Source organism: Amblyomma maculatum, chromosome 2 (assembly GCF_055883805.1).
Source record: "Amblyomma maculatum isolate TAMU_Amacu chromosome 2, ASM5588380v1, whole genome shotgun sequence".
Taxonomy (NCBI): Eukaryota; Metazoa; Arthropoda; class Arachnida; order Ixodida; family Ixodidae; genus Amblyomma; species Amblyomma maculatum.
Genome location: NC_139345.1, coordinates 105,118,068 through 105,139,112, shown reverse-complemented (window position 1 = coordinate 105,139,112; position 21,045 = coordinate 105,118,068). Strand labels below are relative to the sequence as shown.

The window sequence follows — 21,045 nt, the reverse complement described above, 5'->3', positions numbered from 1 at the left end:
AATGTAGCGCTATACTATTGGCTAATGAGACCATTCTAATCAACTTATTGCCCGAATTATTTTTTCGGACACAATACGTCACCCTCTATCGACTGACACCACCCGTTAACCTCTACCACTTATCAATTACTCACCATTGCTGCGGACACGATTTGGTGTTTGCCTCTAATTAATTACCTAATTAACTTATTCGCCTAATTATACATTAGACGCAACATTACGTCACACTCTATCGATTGACACCACTCATTGACCTCTACCACTTCTCAATTACTCACAACTGCTGCGGACATGATTTTGTGTTTGCCTCTAATTAATTACCTAATTAACTTATTGGCCTAATTATATTTTAGACACAACATTACGTCACCCTCTATCGATTCACGTCCCTCATTAACCTCTACCACTTCTAAATTACTCACAACTGCTGCGGACACGATTTTGCGGACGCGGCCTGCGGACAGAAATCTGGGAACATAGCGCGAAGTAATGCTTTCGCATTAAAAACAAATCGGACCTCTCCCCGTTAAACACAACAAACTGTGCAATGATTTGGAATAACAGCGAGAAGGACGAGGACGAAGATCAGAAGGACACAAACACAGCGCTGACTGACAACTGGTGTGTCCTTCTGATCTTCGTCCTCGTCCTTCGCGCTGTTATTCCAAATGTATTACCAACTAGCCTACACTTCTACGCTTGTACAGTGATGAGAGTTAAGTCTACACAAGTAACCACTAGTGAAGCTTGCTTTGACTCAGCGGATAAACGTAAGGGGCATATCATCTCCTGATGACGCCAGCCATCGTAGTGTTCGGCGACAACATGTGGCAAATCTTTGTAGCCATCGTCGCTGCTGATTGCAATATTAAAGAAAATATTTGTGTCTCAAAGCGTCAGGTGTTGGAGGTCGTACAACACTGCATGACGACGTACAAAGCTGGCGCGTTTTCTCCGCCCGTCTCTCCGCCATACAGAGCGATCACGCACTTGTGTCGCCCAAAAAACCATGCATGGCTGCAAAAAGCACAGAAAATATGGAAATCGAAACGAAAAATTAGGGGACGCGAAGGGAACCAGGCGGAGGCACGAAACAAACCGCTGCAGTGCTGCGCATGGTCGTCACAGATTGAGACCGCACAATGCGCGACTTTTGTGCCAGGGGGCGTCTCATTCGATTCCCCCAGTCTTCTTCCCCTGGCTTCCATTATTTTATTCTGTGTCTTTTAAGTTTTTCTTTTCTTTTCACCTCAGGGACATAGGACACTGTTCCGTGTCTCGCCGACCGAGGCACAAAGGAGGCGAAAGGCGCGCGCGTTGTGAGGGCGGTTGGAGGGAGTGAGGGGCGCGAAAGGCACGGTGCCCGCCGTTCTGTAATGACAGATAAAAGCGACTCTTTACCGGCCTCAATAGAGAGCGGCGCCCTCTATAAAGGGAAGGCGAGCGTGCGCGGCTGCTCCAGCCAAAGCGAAAATGCCATTAATTCGCCCCCTTTTCTTCGAGACCGGCGGACAGGCTAACGCCAATTCAGCGGCGCCAGCCGCGCCTATAGTGTATTACTATATCGTCTCTGCATTTGTGCTGCTGCACGCATACGTTCATAGGCGCGCACACACGCACACACACGCACGTTTCCTGGAATAGCTTATTTTTCTCCGTGAGGTCCTGTTATTGGCTCCGTAATCTAGTACGAGGAAGAGCTACAGTACTTCTCGAAGGCTCTCTTTTCTAGCTTTTATTTTACTATATTTTATCGTTTTGCCTTCAGTGATGGGCCTGGAAAGGGGTCAAAACTCGAGTGATAGCCTCGTGAAGTCCCTGTTGGTGTTTCCTATATCTTTTTATGCTTACCGTATAGGTTCACCTTCGAGCATTCTGCGTCCGCAGTTACTGAATGTTAAAGCCACGGAAATGATGAGGCGCGCACTCAGTCTATCGGCACCGCCAGCATATGAAGAGACGACGACGGTTAAGGAGGCGAGTGCAACTTCCTCCTCACTCTGGCCCACTGTTGGAATGCCGCGGTGGAGGTAGTGGGGCCGAAAAGCATTTATTTGGCTAGATTTACAGAGAGGTGCTCGGGGAGAGGTTACTAGTGGGTCTCGCCCCTTGCAATATGCCAGGTGGAATCCCTCATTCCGGCAATCGTTGGGCTTCACCCCTGCGCATGTCCGCCGAACCAAAGCCGTCCTGGCAGGGCCGCTTCCCAGGCCTTACGTCAAAGAGGAGTAATGATGGGGAGAGTATTTTGCCTGCAATCCCAAACCATGTGGACAGCGTCGGCCACCTCTCCACAGAATGAGCAGCGACCGTCAAATGAAAGGTCGTGGAGCCTGAGAATCATCGGGCACATGAAGGTGTTAATAGAGTGCCCGTAAAGCTTTATCCAGTCCCTTCATAGGAACCGTGTAGCGACGGTGTTAGGCACGAGAGTTTTCAGAACATTTTTTTTTTTTTAAGAAGAGGACTATCATTTGGGTCAAAGTCCTCCCAAGTTGCCCGATAAGTGAGTGCGCGGGCTGCCTCACGGGCGGCTTCGTTACCATGCCTTGGCGGCCGTGGACCCACATGATTTAGTCATTGATTGGCCGGAAAATACTTTGTATGGTGCACATGAAGCCCAATTATCTGTGCATAATAACTTCCTCAATCTGTATTTCAGCAAGTAGCCCCTGATAGCTATAGGAAACATAATGATGTAGGCAGTTGTCTTGCTAGAAATCATTTGATTAGCCCAGGTGTGTTGACCAAGAGACACACAACCAGCACAAATGACTTACCTGATTTGTTGACTGTTTCTCTTTACGTTACGGGATGATCCCAGGCGATGAAAACATGGCGCCAACCTCGCAAAAAAGCTTTCTGACATTCGATGTCCACGTGTTCTCGCTTAAGTGCAAGTGAGCCGAAAAGACCTGTCCGAAATCTGCTCACGAATGTTACATTAAACACGTCAATATCATTGTGAAGGTATGAGCTAACAGCATCGCGGCATGTATAGAAGAACTCGCAGAATAATTTAGAAATCCGACTGGCACCATAAGCAGCTACAACTAGAGCACTTTTAAAGCACACGCAGTGCTCATAAACGCACTCAAATGTAGCTCACCTGAATATCATTTTTTTTTCTTCAAAACTGTGATTTAACTGTGAAATATTGTTGTAAGATTGTGTTCTGAGAGTTCTGAAGAAAACGATTATATCTTCCCAACTACTGCACAAACGTTTTAAAGATTGTCCCTCGCTTTCATCGGGTAGTTAAGACTACCAACTCAATGGGCATCGTTTTGTGGATGGAAAAAATGTTAACAAAAAGAACTACGAGCCTCCCGATGGAAGATCTCGGAGCAGATTGAATGTTGTAATGGATTTTGATAATATACGGTAAAATTGCGTTCATAAAATAAATCCCCGTGAAAAAATTCGCTTGTCCAGAATTGCTGGCTAGGAAGGCGTGGTGACGCACTATATATTGTTAAGCGTAGCGAGTTTTTCAATTTGCTTTTCAAGTATTTTCCAAGAACTCTAACAAGTCTGTCAGATGACGTATGGAAAACATTTTTCTCTACTTCCTTTAACAATAGCTGAACAGTTTGATGAATGGTTAAGGAGAGCTTGTTTTTGCACTCGAAAAACCAGAAAACGCCCACTTTCTTCGCTCTTGTTATTTTCTTTCTTCTTTCGCATCAGCGTGAAAGTAGTGGTTCTGAGAATCCGATTAGCCAACATAACAATAGATTTACAGTGCTTTTATTTGATACTGACACTCTTGGCAGGCAGAAAAGGCAATATAAATGACATGTTACAGGACAGATGTTTGAAAGACGCGCACAAAAACTGAATATCTTCATTTGCGTCAATTTTACCTTAAAATTGACGTAAACTATAGCTAAAACCTCAGCTTGTAAAGAGCTAAAGACTGAACGAAGATAGCTGCGTTTGGGCTAGATCTCAATCCGCAACAAAGATAACGCTACTGTGTATGTCTCTGTAAATGTAGAATCGAATGCGTGGAACCAGACTCTTTGTATACTCATAACTGGATAAAGCCTATGACGCAACATTTGGCATCACTCAGAATCTGGAGCAACCACCGCCAGTCTGAAACTATCGTTGGGTCTTCACGTTGGGGTTGTTATAAAGTAGCAAATAGGGATGCAAACGCATACATTAACTTAATTTAACATTATGCGTGTTATCTGTAACTTTCTTTTTTGTGTGTTCGGATGGTTCCTCCACTTATACCATAGAAAACCCGGTATGTTACATGCATTTCGTGCATATAGGTAAACTAAAATGCTTTCTGTTCAACATTTGACGCCACATCTCAAAGGTCAAGGTGTTGCATTGAAGCATTGCAATGGCGTCACGCGGTGGAATGGTCTGAGTATGCATGGCCTTTCGCTTTTGTTCCCTTCTCTTCGTTTCGTTTCGTTAGTGCTTCTGTTCAGAGCACACGCATGCTTGCGGCGTGGTGTGCTTGAGCTTGAGAAACTATAATTCACACCCTCACCTCTACCCCGCCTAATCTCTGTTGTTCTTCCTTGTACGCGTGGAGTTTTTCCACGCTAACTTCTATATGTCCATATAACGTTGTCGAACGCTCTGTATGTACACGATGCATAGACGTCGTATAATCTTTGTAACCATCTGCGAGCGTTCCATTCCGTATCCACACAATTCGTTAGTAATCAAAACCGAGGGAGGCCAGTCTCGCAGCCATTGTTCACTCTACCAAAGGTATACATATATAGAGCTCACAAAAGAAAGTAATGAACAAAAACCATTGTCCCAGAATACGACTTTGTTTTTGTGGGGCATGTTTTAAAGCGCCTTGTTCTGTAGCTGATACTTTCGGTTATGTTTGTGGGGTTTAACGTCCCAAAGCGACTCAGGGTATGAGAGGCGCCGTAGTAGTGGGCTTCAGAAACTTCGATCACCTGGAGTTCTTTAACATGCACTGACACCGCACAGCACACGGGCGCCTTGCTTTTCGCTTCTATCGAAAAGCGACCGCTACGGCCGGGGTTCGATCCCGCATCCTTGCGCACAGTAGTCGAGCGCCCTAACCACTGCACCACCACGGCGGGGGAGGTGCCGCCTTCGTTTGTTTATCCCTCATTCATTTCCTCCCGAAGCACGAACTAATACATGTAGATATGCGGCCGGTGCTACGAGCGCAGGTGGCAGAAAGGTAAAATGACAAAGCTTTTAAATTGCCAAATTATAGCAGCAGGTTCAGTTTTTAAGCGCAGTCGCCGGTGCTCACTGCTCCGTGCCTGTATTGGATTTGCATAACAAATCAAAAACCTAGCGAAATTTTAAAATAAAATACTGTCAAGTAGGGCTTATGTCGATTATTTATATCGTATACCAAAACTCGAGCTTTCATGGCTTATAGAAACCTAAAGAAAAGTAATAAGATAATAGTTATCGTCGCTCAAAGTAGAAAATGCGAGGACGTCAAGCGCTTTTTTGCGTCGGCGCCGATTTCAGAGGCTTTAGAAGACAGCGCCTTGCATTTCTACCAGTAATACGGAATCCGTAATGATCTCGATGTTATCACTGACGTCAGTTTTTTTTTTTTTTTTTTTTTTTTTTTTTTTTTTTTTAACAAAACATTTGTCAGCAGTCGGAGGAGGTTTACAATTCTCACCATACAATGAAAGGCAATGGACACGAAATTGTAGCTGGATTTCTTCTTTTTCTTCTTTTCTTTTCTTTCTAATCCTAACTTTTCTAACATTACAACAATGCAGGCCCCCTCATCGCCCGCGACCGCTAAATGAATTATGACTGATTTTGTTTTTTTCTCAGTGGTGATTTGGTTTGAGTTCTATCATTTGAACGTTGGCTATGATGCGTATAGTTGACGTTTATATAGTTCCCCAGGGTAGAAATAAGCTGAAATATAATCGCTGATACGTAGTTTATACCCCAGTCACACGGTCATTTTCAAAGGCGATTGAGTTGATAGCCTTCGAGATTTTCAATCGCGATCGAACTCGAAGGAGTTGTGCCGCTGCTACACGGCAAAACTCGAAGGCTATTGAAATAGTTCTGGTGTTTGGCGCCAAACTTTTATGGCGCCACTATCGTTGCTTTCGGTTTTGCTTAAAGAACTAAAATTTCTCTATAAATGCAAAATAAAATATAACTGTTACATTTTTTTAGTAACTGCACGTGTTTAGTTGTTATTCAAGGACAACTTTTTTTTTTTAACGCGTTGGCGTTTATACGACTGTGCTTTTCATTGTGTTTGTTTTTCTCGGCGACGCATATGCTACAGTAGTAGAGAAGAGTACATAAATAATACGCCTAAAAAGAGCGATACTATTTTAAAATTATTACGGGTATTAATATTTTACCGCGTAAATTAAAGATATAAAATAATAACGCTTGTTCACGTTTTTGTATCGTAAACGCGCTGTGCACGTGTGTGCATGACGCTCCTTGGGTCAACGCTAGCAACATTGCGCGACGTTCGAAGGCCTTCGAGATCTCGATAGAGTTGTGAGCTGTTCTGTTGACTCGATAGACTATCGACTCAATGGCCATTGAAAACGTCCGTGTGGCAGCTTTCGAAGGCCTTCGAGTCGATAGGAAGTCGGTTCGAGGGCCTTCGAAATGCCCGTGTGACAGCGGTATTAGACTCATTTCAAGCCCGCTCCAAGGGTTGGAATGACGCCAAATGTCGTATCAGCTGTCATGTTGCCGTTTTTATCATGTCCCACATGACTTTAACACCACCTTCAGGTTACTCTCTTCATCTGCAGCTGACGAAAAAGAAATCTAGGCAACTTCAAAAAAGAAATTTACCATAAATTATTTAGCGCTGGTGCGCGAATAGCATGAAGTTGTCTATGTATAATGTCTAATGCGTCATTAAAAAAAAAAAAAAAAACAAAAAAAAAACATACAAGCCAGCACTTTGTGTGTATTCACCTCTGATAATGAATTCCTCATCGGATATCCACACGCTCACTGTTTGATTTGCTTTTTTTCTCTAAACCACCTTTTCTCCGAGCAAAGGGTGATACAGCAGTGCCCATTTAGTTGATTTCTTTTCCTTGATCTAGGACGCCTGGCTCTCCTCGAACTGTGTCAGCAGAATACCCTGTGATCAGCCGAGTATAGTCCATCAAATAAGACCAAAGTGAACAGCGATATTTATGAAGCATTATTCTCGAAAATGTATGCAAAACGCACTACAGAAGATGGCGTTTATGCCTCCGAACAGTGTATAATACATATATATATATATATATATATATATATATATATATATATATATATATATATATATATATATATATATATATATATATATATATATATATATATATATATATATATATATATATATATATATATATATATATATAGACTATACAACAGCAACTAGTGAGGGCAACCATATACAAACAGTTTCAGAAGGCTTATGCACAATGAAAGGCAGCAATGCTAAACTAGAGGGCTAATTAGCAGAAGCTATTTGTAATTGAATATACTATATAGCTCAGCATTTAGTTCATTCTGTCGGCACTTTCGTTTCCTATTTCTTTTCGCAGTGTCCTGTCGCCAACCCCAGATAATTGAATTCATTATTTGAAGTGCATCAACACAAAACTTGTTGAAAATCATCTATCTCCATCACAGTTGCGGCTGCATTGGCTTTCATTTATAGGCTACAGGTGTAAACAGTGACTTAATTCTTGCTCTTCCCCCCCCCCCCCCCCCCCCCTACAAAGAAAACTTATAGGCCAATGAACAATCAAAGTGGCGCCGGGGAGATGCGCCGTACCGCTGCATACTATTTAGAATCTGTGTTAATAAAGCCGTCGGCTAACATGAGCAGCGTTACAATTTTAGGCCGCAGCTTTGTTTAACTAAAATGTGTGATGTCGTGCCTACAACGAGGTGGAGTAAGACGCCCAATTGTTTTGAGTGTTGAAATATAACTGCGAATAAGGCACATTCGTGACCTTTCCGTCAAACAAGGCTGTTATTGTTCTCGCTTTTTCGATTTTCCGTTTTCTTTGAAGGGCTCTCGAGAACATACGCTAAATGTCAGCGTTCCTGCGCAAATGGCGTATACTCATCGGAAAGTAGGGCGGCTTCCGTCAAAGAATGTTTCAGCGCACCTTATGTTTTATAATCGATGTATACAGTAAGCAAGTGGTGCACAGCCCGTGCACCACTTGCTTTCTCTTCATAAGCCCTCCATTTTGACCAAATAAGCAAGAAAAAAAAAAAGAATAGTAATCGGTTTCGTTTTTTCTAACGAGGAGCATAAGAAAGTCTGGCCATGGCAAGATCAACAAAAAAAGTCTAAGACGCAAGGATTATAAGCTGGTTTTGCCTTCCTCTTCTATCAGCATACATCTGCAGCCACTCTAAAAATCGGGGCAGCGAGTGTTACATGCTTTCAAGCTAGCAGCAAGCATAGCATGCAAACGCGGCCTCCATGATAGTATTCGATTCCCTGCCTGCATACGCATTGTCACTGTTTCTGCGGACGAGAAAAACCCTTTTCACGAGTCTCAGGTGGTCGAATGCCTTTTCTCCCACCGTTCAGGTTTTCCTGCAACAAAGTCATTCTACAGCGAGTTCTCTCTTTTCTTTTCCCGCATAAAAGCGCGTTACCCCAGTATGCGCGCGATTACGGAAACGCGCCAAAAGCTTTTGCATTTATCGGCAAAAATTGCGGAACCGAATGCATTACGCCCATTTCCTTCCTCTCTTTTCCCCTCATCTTCCTCATTCCTTCTCCTCCCCACCTACCCCAGCATGCTTGCTTCCCTAAATGCTAAAGGAAAGAAAGAAACTATAAACGTCATGAGGCAGCGGCTTCTGTCCTGCCTGCTTACATGGTGCGGTCTTTACATACATACACGTATACAAGGCGCGATCGTGCGCGCGTTTAGCTGTCGCGTCGCTTGCGCGGCTGCTTCTTAGTTGCAGCATCAGTAGTCCGCGCACACGTCACAATGGAAGGTGGAGAAATTGAATTTTTCTGTCGCTTGCCGCCCAGTTTTGACGCTGCCGTTGTCCCTCACCGCCGCAGTCAGTGCCCCGTTGTCTGTAGCCAAACAACGGCGTACCGGGAAGCGATGGGGCGACGGCTTGCAGATCGACTTGTCTCTGCAGCGAGCGAGTGGCGTCAGCTCTGTGTTCGAGCTGCTATTGTGTAGCGCGCCCGAGCACACTGGCTGACAGCAGCAACAACAGCAGCAGCGAGTGACGCGTCGGTTTGGTGGGGAGTCCGAGCTCTTTGCTGTTTTGGATGACGGTGGCGGCTTTTGTGCAAGTCTCCGTTTGGGCTGCACGCATGCAACAGCACTCCTTCCGGACGAGGATCGCTTGTTTGTGTACTTCTCTTTACACGCCTCTCTCGCCGGCTGCGTCCCGGTGCTGTCTCTGCACGCTGTGGCCGACAAAGGGCTTATAATTATGGCTCGATACTCCAATGTATGTGCGTATGTATATACGCCTCGGAGGGTACGCGGGCTCATTATAAGTGGTTTTGCTACCCCTTGGTTGTTATTGTGCGAAAATAAAGGACCAGTATATTGAACCAATATCGTATTTCGCTTTTGAATGGCGCGCTGGTTCATGCTGGAAACTGGCGGAATGCGCCGGAAGCAAACCCAGACGGCGAACAACAAAGCGCTGCTGTTCCTCACTGAGTCCGAAGCCCTCGGCGGCTGCTGACAGAGGAAGTCGAATGATTATCCACCCTGTTGTGCATTTAAAGTGCAGCCGGGGTTTGGCAGCGAAGAGGTCTCACCGCGAATAGGAACGCTCTCTTTCATAGCAAGAGTTTTCCAAGCGAGAGAAACACGCGAGCGGCTGCAGAAACTCAATTGGAGAAATTGGGATGTGTTCTCACCTCCTTTCTGCAGCGAATGCTTGGGGAGCGTTCACGAAAGCACGCTCATTTTCCACTATACTAGCGTAGTTACATCTTTGCATGGATTATACAAGATGAATAATGAGCAGAAAAAAGAATTAGGTATTCCGGTACTAGGTAATATAGAAATCTGAGCGCGTCTCTCGATAGGCTATGTATTTTGGTTTCGCAATATGCAGAGGTGAATTATTTGAGGGAGACGTGTATACATGAATGCAAGTAATAAAGCCAAATCTTTACTTTTCGCACATATAACCATCCTTCAACTGACACTCACTCCTTTCCAAGTACTCGACTGTCGTAAAGAAGATGATGCCGGCGACACCGCCCAGCTTCGTCATACCCGTCCTAAGCGGCTCATTTCTCTACGGCGCAAACGGGCGTCACTGCGGAAGAACTCCGGGGACACCTAAGCTCGGCCTTTAAAGGTGTAGTAACGTGACCAATGTCGCCCGTCTGTGGGTATACCTCCACAGATCTTCATGCGCGCTCATGAACTTTGTTACTCGTTTAATCACTGATCCCTGAATGTGTACCTCCATTACCTTATACATACTCATCTCACACATAATCTCACAAAGAGGTATTATGCACTCATAAATTACCACATTACGTAAAATGCCACCCGTACCGCAAGACTGTTTGCACTGTGAGTTCTTCATGATGGCTTTATTTTTCAGGCTGTTATAGTTACACTGCGAAGCATTTTCGCCGAATTTTTACATTTCTCTAAAGCACAGACGCCGTAACAGAAACGAGACAAAAGCGGAAGCACTTGAAACTATATATCCACAAAAACTCCCGCAAATCACTTCATTCTGCCCTCGTCCAAGTGTTAGAGCTAACTTCTTCTCTGATATGCATCTAACTCGTTTCTCGTATGTTATGACCAAGTTCATTTGAAGAAGAATCTCCTATACACGACGCGCCTCTCTCTGGTGCAAAATTCATCGTCTTGGATAAGAAGTTGAATTAGAAACCCGGAGAAGGTCATTGAAACGCTGAAATCGTAATGAACATGAGAGATAATCTGAGATTGTGCCTCGCTGGATTTGTACAGTATTCTATCAGATGCTCAAACAAGATGTTTATTAGCATCAACCGCAGCGCCCAATTTTATTTGCAGTTTAAAGGTGGCCCAAATATTGCCCGTTCACATTGTTGAACAAATGGATCGTGCTTGCGAGAGAATTTACGCACCCCAGAAAGTGACTGATATTGCGGGAGGATTTCAGTCTGAAAAATATTAATCGTAGTTTCAATCTTGGTGCCGTCACTCTATTGCTTTGCAAACTAACTGCGCGCGATTAGCCAATATTGTTGCGACCATCTTTTGACACGTCGGCGATTGCTGCTGCATCAGAATTTTCGAAGTGGGTGCTGTCAAAACAAGCAGGCTTATACACAATTGAATGAACAAGGTAAAGAGCTTGGTGCTTGTATACCAATGATAATAAACCATTGATGCTCTTTTACATCACCCTTTCAGTAAACGTTGAGAAATATCTCGCCGACAATCCCATCCTTTATAGTTTGATCGGTACAACTAGTAGATAAACGCTGATTCTCGAAAACAAATTAAACGCCGAAAAACTTCCATTGATTTTTCTGAGGAATAAATACCTGAAAACTCACGGCCGCTTACAAGCCAGGTGCAAACACCAATATTGGGTTTTCCTTTGAAAGGCGCCTTTAACGCAGTCGCTCTAATATTACTCATCACCCGATGATTTTTTTTTATTTCGCTAACTTACCATGGCATACTATAAAAAGATATGCAAATCGTTTCTGCCGAAAACTGGAGAAGGCTTTTGCTTTTAGTATTGTCCCTTATCCACTTGGGGTAATCCTCCTTCCTCGTCGCTGACAGTCCTACTTCCTGAATAATCTGTGTCCTTAACGCCCTCAATCCTTTACAAGTCCACAGCAGATAGCGAACTTTGCAGCCGGTGTAGAATATTTCGGTCAGGTGGTCGGTCCTATGTCTTGGGAGTCCCATCTTCACTTGACCGACGGGGTAAGGACCGCACCAGCCCTTATCTTTATAAAGGATACCTCCTCCAGTCTAGTTAAGTTGTTAGGGAGAGGGTATAAGTGCACGGCGGTATGAGGGCACGTGTACCTTTCCGCAGAGAGGATGCTAGGATGCATGGGGACCACGGAGCGGGCATCAAAAGTTAGCTTGGGGGTGGTGCGTTAGTGTTTGGAATTTGACGTGTGAGGTTGTCAACATTTCTCTGCTCAGCGTTCTCAGCATTATCTTGTGTCCAGTGTATCTGGAAGCGTACCTTTGTTTCTTTATTAGGTGCATGGATCTCTTGTGTTATACGTAGTGTCTTTGTCACTGAGTACGACCCTTTTGAAGCGAAAGGTTCGATACACCATGTAAAGCCAAGGTCCCCGTGCCGGGCGCAGGTCCCAACTGTTCATGCGCCCCGTCGTCTTCTTCTTCTCTTCTTTAGCCTTCTCCTTGGCGTCTTCCGAATCTTCTTGCTTCCCGTCTTCTTCTCCCCTTTTGCTTTCTTTTTCATCTTGGCATCTTTCGAATTTTCTTGCTCCATTTACCCGCCTTCTTTTGTAAATACCACGTGTAACCATTAGTAATGAAGCTTTCGCTTTCACAGTAGGTTTTTATCAAGGCTAATCATCTTTACCCTTTCTTGTCTCTGGCCACCGCCGTACCCTTCTTCATTTTCCACCTTACGTTTTTACCTTCATCGTTCGCGCCGGTGTCCTGTGATCTATCCATCCGCATCCTCTCCTCTACCTCTCATTATCGGCCTCCTATGCTTCGGGAGGCGAATTTCGTCCCTCTAGCCACACTCTAAAAAAAAAAGGTGTGATCTTAGTCTTTTTGGGGGGTAAACTGCTTGTCGCTGAGCTAACACCTTTTTGGGGTAAGGTTACGCTGTGTCTTGGAAGACTAAGTATTTATACCATTGCATGTAGTGTAACATTACGCTTCTGGTAGCATAAACTTGCACCTTCACAAGCAGTGTAACTGTATTCTACCTAGGCATAACGTTGCACCTTTCATAAAGGCCTATGTTTTAGTCTGTCGATGGCATAAGCATACCCTTGCATCAAAGGTGCAAGTTTGCACCTTGACAACGTAAGCTTATCCTGTATGTACAGGTGCAAAGTTACCATTTTAGAGTATAAATTTATATTACGACAAAGAGCGCAAAGTTTTGCACCTTTATGGTGCAAGCTTATACCACCAGGAGAAGGATAACGTTGCCCTCCAAGCAGTTTAAAGTAATGCCATATTACATAGGGTATCTAAGCATCATCTTGTGGTATATATATGCTATCCACACAAGAGTACTATTACCAATCTGCATCGTAAACTTGGTCACTGGAAGCAGGAATAAAGCTAACCAATACATTTCAAGATTTTCTGGAAGGAAAGATTATGTTGAAACATTGCAATATCTTTGTGTCGTCTGGAGTGTGACAGTGAGCAATGTTTCAGGTGAGGTAGGCTGTGTCATGTTGTATTCAAGCCGTAAGTTATGTTGCAGAGTGAACAAAAAGAATTTACAGAACAATCGGTTAAGATAACATACCATGGTGTTTATTTTACCTCATTATACACCGAAGTTGCAGCAAGGGACTGGATAATCTTCTCCGCACAGTCAGGGCAGGGATGTACCACGTATTTGACCTGCATAGAAAAGAGAACTTGTAATCAGTTACTCACGAAGAAAGTCTCACAAAACATGCTTATGGAGTAATTAATTCACATATAAAAATAACACTGCACAAAGGGCAAGTAAAAAGGAAGACAGATGGAAATAGTGCACCAGTACAGGCTTCCAAGTGTTTATATAATGAGAATTGTGAAATCACACAATATATAGATCAATGAAAATTCTCCAAATCTGAGCTTTACCTGTGCCATTAACATACACATAGACAACTAGCACATTGCAATCTCAGAAAAAATTGACAATATGCTCAATAAGACACAATACACAATGAGACATATTCTTGTTAGGAGCAGGGTCAAGCCATAGGCATCACTGATGTTGGACTACCCAGAGGGTTATTTAAAGAAATATGAATGAAAACATATTGATAAAATAGAAGCTAGCCTAATAAAGGCAAAAGATGTGATTTAAAAACCCCTCCCTCTACTCGTTCATATGTGCAGTTCTCCTTTTTTTTATCATTAGCTTTTTATGTTAAACTTTGTTTTATCACCTTCACTTTCACCTTTGTTGTTTGCTGGTTTCCACTCCAACACCCAAACATTATAGTTTGCTTTCACACCTGACCATACCAGTGGTCTTGTTTCTAGTCACTATGGTCTCACCCTCCTAGAAAACACTGTCTCTGGTCCTTCATGACATTATCTTATGTTGCCTATAGTGTTAATGTTTTCCTGAGACTACACTGTCTTTAGTCATCTGATCATCCATCACAAGTGACAACTGCAAATCTCTTCTTCTTCTTCTTTTTTTTTTTTGGGGGGGGGGGGAGGAGGGATGGGGGGAGGTTCTTTTGTTCTTGCATTCGTTGTCATTTCTCATGAATATAACGAATGAAGCTTGTTCCTGCAGAGCTTGCTCCTGCAGGGGTATGTCTAAGGCCATTCTATTGTTTCTGCCTTTAGTGCAGTTTACATTCCTGGAAAAAGGCATGAATATACCACAGAGGCTATGCCTTATAAAATGCGGGATACCACTTCTGAAAGATGGAACATTTCATGCTAAAAGAGCAATGATAGCAAGGCACATCCAAAGCACCTTCTGCACATGTGCGTTACTGCAGTGATGTCACAGATGCAGAATTATGTAAAGCATGACAATAAAATGCAACTTTTACATAAGTTCATTGCTAGTTTCACACTACACATCAGCTTATGCCGATGCCAAAAACTTCTCGAGACTGCCGTTTCACTTCAAAACTACATTATCTTGCTCAGGAGGCAAAAAACAATACACTTCAATACCCCTATAATTCCTTGAACAAACCACAAAGCTTGAGATTCTATGTATTGCTGTTTCATGTAATGCTCGCAGCACATGCAGCAGGAATAAAACTTCTCATAAACTGCAATTTGCCAGAACTGTCAACTGCTTATCTCTTTAGATGCCTAACTAATGAAATTGTAAATGCTGACCAATATTATACAAGAATGATTATTAAAAAGTGTTTACAACAAATTTCTCGAAGATTATGTTCTTTACCTTTACAGATTGCAAATCATAAACTATGAAGAGACACCCGTGCAGTCTCTGCCGGTGGGTTGTGCAGCAATGTGGACTTTGGGTACCTGGTACAGCTTCAGGATTAGACTTAATTATCTATTCTTTTTGTTTATAAGAGGCAATATGAAAACTGCAAAATTGAAGGCTATTAATGAGTGAGCCTAGGCCTAAAACCCTCCTAATCATCTATGTGGTCTAACATAATGAGCATCAAAAATATTCCTTTAAAAGCTTTGTAAGTTGGTTTTTCCACATTACATAACTAAAAAAGGGTGTTGCTGACATTTCTTATTCAGATAATATAGACATATTTTGTGTTTTTGATGATGCAGAAGAAGCTAACATGATTCTGGCAACAATACCAAGTGCAGCAACATTTTTTACATGCAATGTGGGAAAGCAAGACAATAGTTTTCAAATACGCCTTTCCTTGTTCAGTATTTTGAACTACATTGCTCTTTCAGAAAATTTAAGAACTGGGCTCACCTATAATATTGGGGACCCTCATTTCTGGTATATAATACTGTCCCCTAAAATTAAAATGCAAAAGTTAAGTCAATTTTGGTTGATTAGCCATTCAACCATTATCCTCTACCACAGACATGTCCACTGTGCTGCACAATCCAGTTCTAATTGTACTGCAAATTTCATTTCATTCATTCTCCCTTTATAGGCCCATAGACATGACATAAGGGGTGGGGGCATATATATATATATATATTTGTTAAATGGTAGTGGTGGAACACAAGGAAAATACGCTGAGTACAAATGGCACAAAACAATATAAAGAACACAAAAGAAACAATAAAGCTGAAAGTGCTAAAATACCGTCCATTACATATCACCTGCAGTACTTCATTTTTAGTTTCATTCTATTGTGGACATACCTAGCAACATAAGAGCATGTGAGTTGTTGAAAATTACACCCATCAGAGAACATAACCTTACTGCTGAGAACCAAGTGCAAACAATTTAAATATTAGGTTTTGAAGAAAAAAAGAAAAGAGGCATACATTAACAGCTCACTCAATAAAAAGAAGTCAACATGTTCAGATCGATTACATACTGAAATAATTCCTCCCTTGCTAACTTGCTCAATAGCACTGAATGGTTCCAAAATCAATGTAATGCCAGGGCTATTGCTCCTCAGCATCAAAAAATATGCTCTTTGATAGACATAAAGCAACAATGAACAGACCACAATGCCACAGCTATGTCGAAAAATACATACCACACAAATCTTGCCGTAAGTAGTCGTCCAGCGCTGAAGAAAGCAGGTTGATCTTTAGAAGCAGGAGTAACAGCACTTCTACACCGTATTCCTCCTACTGGCAGGTACGCTGCAGCAAAGGTATCATTCATAACATTAGCATGATACTTGTAACTAGTACATACATAACTATAGTACAAAAAATAATGGCACCACACATGCCACAACAATGACTCAAATATTTTGACAATGAGCTTAAAAGCTACAACTCCTGTTCCTAGATATATCTGTAACAATATCTGCCACCTCTTTACAGTCGAAATAACTGCTTAAATAAACTAGAATAGCAGATTTATGACAAACTGCTAGCACAATGACAATACACATTAACTTCAATGAGGGAATGTCTCAGTACCAGTGAATTGTAGTAATGAGTATAACACAATGTCTGACAACAGAAACTACAGAAGGAAAAGAATGTGTTGTTATTGGTCAGGCATAGCCTCCTTTCTATGGGTCAGGAGGCTGAAAAGTTCAGAATGGAAATAGCTGAGTAGAAACTATAGCAAATCCCCAAATGAAAAATATTAGTGATATAAAAATTTTCCTTAGCTCGCTAACGAAAATTAGCACATTTAATCAAAATAGCTGTTTGGGCCAGTTGGTTCATACTTACACCCTAAAAGACCAGCGAAAAAAAAGAAAACAGGTACAAAGGAACACAAAACGTATTTCAGTGCCCGTCCTGTCATTTTTTGTTCCTTTGTCCCCGTAATTATTATTTTTTTTTGCGCTGGTCTTTTTATGTACCGATTACAAAAAGAAAGTCAGTCTTAAAGCAGAGAAGGGGTGACACATGGTTTGCTTCAATGCTGAAGACATCTGATCACCAGCTAACCCAGATTTTTCACTTGTTAAGTGATTTGATCGAGTCCAATATTTATTATCAGTTTTTAACATAAGTGATCAGCAAGTTAAATAACACCATTTACTCGCACACGCCCTCAAACACAATGAAACTCAATTGATAAGTCACTGTCTGGGCGTGCACCATATTGCACGGCATGAGCGAAAATGGCAACACGCAAGGAGACACACACATGGCACGCGACATAAATATTCTCCGACGAGAATCCCAAGCAGTATACATTGAGGCAGATGTCAGTGATCAGCAATATGTGCCACAAAAGTGCGCGTGTCAATTTAAACGCCCCTTTCTGGACGGAAACAATGCTTTGGACTTACCAGCACGGATAGCAGAGACCAGTTTCAAATTCTTTGAAGAAACGACAGTCTACGTTCTTGCGCAGACGAGACGAAGGACTTGAGCCTGCAGCGAAAAAAAAAAAAAAAAAGCGTGAGAAATGTCTTTCCTGCACATTGCGTCACTGCGACAGTATACATGTACACGAATCGGCTCGGTCCCACCTCTGGTCTCGACGCCATCAGCTCAAAACTGCGGGGTTAAATCGGCGTTCTGAAAGCGTGACTTTAGGATATCAAGCGCGCTGCCTTCGAACGTACAAGTTGCTGGCAAAAGAACCGTAAACTTAACCCATCACCCTGCATGCTCTCCCGCATTTATGGCAACGTTCCCGTAAAGCAGCAACAACAGACGATCAAAATCGATTGTAGGCAGCGAGCAAAAATAATGCGGCATGCAAACACGTCAATGCGTATCACCGGGACTGCATTAGCGCTCGTCGACGCATACTTTCGACCGCGGGATATGCTTGTGAGCGTCGTAGACGACTAAAAATGCACCATTAACATCCCGCAAAAAGGTCGTGACCATCTAAAAATTTTGGGATGCGCCGCTCCTCCAGTCTGAACTGAGGGAGTGGTATGCTCAGGTTGGGATCCAAGACGTCGTGCTCAGAGGCCGTTTCACAGACAAACAAGCAGCGTCGCGGACGTAAGCAATAACAAAACATGTTCAGGCCAAGTTAAATAGCAGAGAAAAACACGTAAAACGAAATGTAAAACGTCACTTACATGCGCGGCTGAAATTTGGCGCCAAGGATCCGTTGGAACGCCACCACCGCGACGACCAGCCATCCGCCGTTTCATTCCGAAGTTCACACTTTCACGAAGTCGTTTCATAGTGAGGCATCGATGAGCGCACTCGATGAAATAATCGCTGAGAGCAACCGAACTTTTCTAAAAACACAGATGAGTACCAACGACAAAGAGCACGAACGCTGACTCGTGCGGCAATCGCCGTCGTCGTCTTCTCGGACTAGCAGAGTCGCAGGGAACGCAGGCAGGCTCAAGCAACTACGAACACGTGACGCTGCGTTGAGAATAAAAGCAACAAAACTAAAAAGCAACTGCTTCGCTTCTCGTCTCACCACCACTCCCCCCTCATCTCCCCTTTCTCCCTGTTTTGCAGCGTACACACTTGTCTGTCCGCCCTTGTTCTGAGTTCGGCCTTGCTCTCTCCACGGTCAAGCTCGCGTAGGAGTCAAAAGACGGGACGGGTGTCGGGGGGGGGGGGGGGGGTGAAGGGGGGAGGCACCGCTTTTTGTAAGAAGATAAGATGCTCCCAACTTTCGACGATTCCCCACCTCCTCCGGGGAAAAACGAGGGGTCCTTTTGTGGTAGCTCTTGAAAGGACATCGGACGGGAAGTAGGAACACAGCCGCACCCAGCTTGAAACCGGTTACCATCATAAAAAAAAAAAGAAGAAACAAGCGGCAAACTTTTTTTTGCTTGAGCTGCAGGGACGAAATGGTGTAAAGTCATGCGAGAGAGACTAACGTCTTCCGTGCGGGTGATTGCGCAGGGTATATTTAAGCCATGCGGTTTCAGATAGCATAAATCCCGAAGTTACCCTCCTTTTACACTCTTTTTTTTAGAGTGCACACCCTCTAAACTATTAAGCCAGCCACTCGTTGCCTTTCGCCCTCTCTAGGGCTAGACTACATGTTTGGAAAGGATTTCTTTCTCTCCACTCTGCCACCTGTTGCCATGACAGGTAGCACTTCCATCTATTACTACGTACCATGGCTGGCAGGTGGTCGGTTGCGCCATCTCACTACGCCAACGATTCGCAATTCATGAACGGGCCCCTAAGAGCTGCGCTCTAAGAAAGTTTATTAGGTCGATAAGCAAGCGCCTTGGCGCAGGTGCGCATCTCGCCTTCCTATTCGTGCACAAGACATAAGTCCTATATAAACGACAGCCAAGAAAATTTTACTCCTGAGTATTTCCTTTCTGTGAGGGGGCGCGCGCCAGCAATGGCTGAAGCACCCTTGGCAGCAGCATGCTCCTCTCTATTTCGGTGGAGAAGAGACCGCGGACAAAAGCATTGAGCGGACGACGCGCCACCAGAAGGAAAGAATGCACCGGCTTTGTGGGCAACTCAGCGCCCATAGAGCTGTTGGGCGTCAGCTCACACCTTACGCAGCCCCCAAGCTTCCTATGCTTCCTTTTTACTACAGCAGCGGTCCTGCACAGGCAAGCAAGCGCCATTCACATTCACGCGCGGGGCTAAAGCACGCTCTGGCCACAGCGAGCGATCGAGCGAATGCGCCTCAGTCAGTCGCTCGCTCGCTCCCTCACACACGCACACGCGAAAGAGCGAAAAAGGAGGATCGGTGAAGCGGGGCAGCGAGATTCAATATTTCCAAACGCGGGAGCCGCTGGAAGCGCACAATAAAGCCACCTTATCGTGGCACGACACTCCTGGGCGCGGTAGCAAGAACGCCGTCGGGCGCTGCTCCCTGCTGTACAGATCCGGGCGGAAGCGACAGACCTGTCTTCCGGTGACTGGGCTGCGGTTTGGGATTAGGGACCTGTGCGCCAGTGGGGAGCCACCCTCCCTGCTGGGCTTGTTTCTCCCGCTGGGCTGCTTGTTGCTCCCCCCGTTTGTCGGGGAGTTGAGCGCTGGCCGCGTCCAGCGATAAGGGGCCCGACCCGCGGTGTGGCTTTTGGTGGCGCCCTCACCTGCAGGGAGAATGGCACTGACGCGGCGCCGGCCACGACCCAATTTGCGCTTTTCACGCGACCACAATGGGGGTTCCCGGGTCTGCTACGGGACGGGGTATTCAGAGGTGCGAGATGAGGTGAGGCTGAATGAATTAAGCATACGCCCGCATTACGTGTGGTGCTTCGAGTGGACTACATAGGATATGTGCATGCTCCCAATTCTTGAACCTCCTGAGCGTCTTCATCGGATAAACGAAAAGGGAAGGAGAGGGAGGCTGTTGCTTTCAAGTGTGCCCACTAGCGTATTGACATGATGGTGTGTTGACGCCAACTCTGCCCACGTGTATATACACTTTCTGAATACTGGAAACGTCATGCGACTCCGAGGTGCCAAGTCTGCGAGCATATGCAGCGTAGAAGGCATCTGGTTCATTGGTTAATTCTTGACGGATCCGCGTAAGAGCTACGTAGTGCTTCGATTGCTCATCGTTGCTACCTCATCTTGAAATCGAGTTTAACATGAAATCGACTTAAGCAACTCAATGTCACTCATCTCACGCCATTAGCAAAATGATTAAGGCATAGAAAAAATTTCAGCTCATGTCACATTATGTGGTTGACGGAACCTGTTATAAAGCGACGATCCCAGTCCTATTCAGAAGACAGTATTTCTGCAGTCAGGGCTAGCACTGACACGTCCAAGATACTATAGGGGGTGTATGGCAGCTGTGGAATATTATAAGGCACTGTGATGTTGATGGGAATGGTTTAAGCTA

At 44.1% G+C, this 21,045-nt stretch overlaps 1 long non-coding RNA gene across 1 annotated transcript; it reads right to left on the bottom strand.

Moving 5' to 3' along the window:
* Window positions 1–13,259: 13,259 nt before the first annotated feature.
* Window positions 13,260–18,816, bottom strand: LOC146199472 (uncharacterized). The gene is made up of 4 exons (XR_014705083.1): window positions 18,335–18,816; window positions 17,585–17,669; window positions 16,361–16,469; window positions 13,260–13,580 (listed from the first exon to the last, which is right to left on the bottom strand). It is a non-coding gene; the product is annotated as an uncharacterized LOC146199472 (long non-coding RNA).
* Between the last annotated feature and the right edge of the window lie 2,229 nt (window positions 18,817–21,045).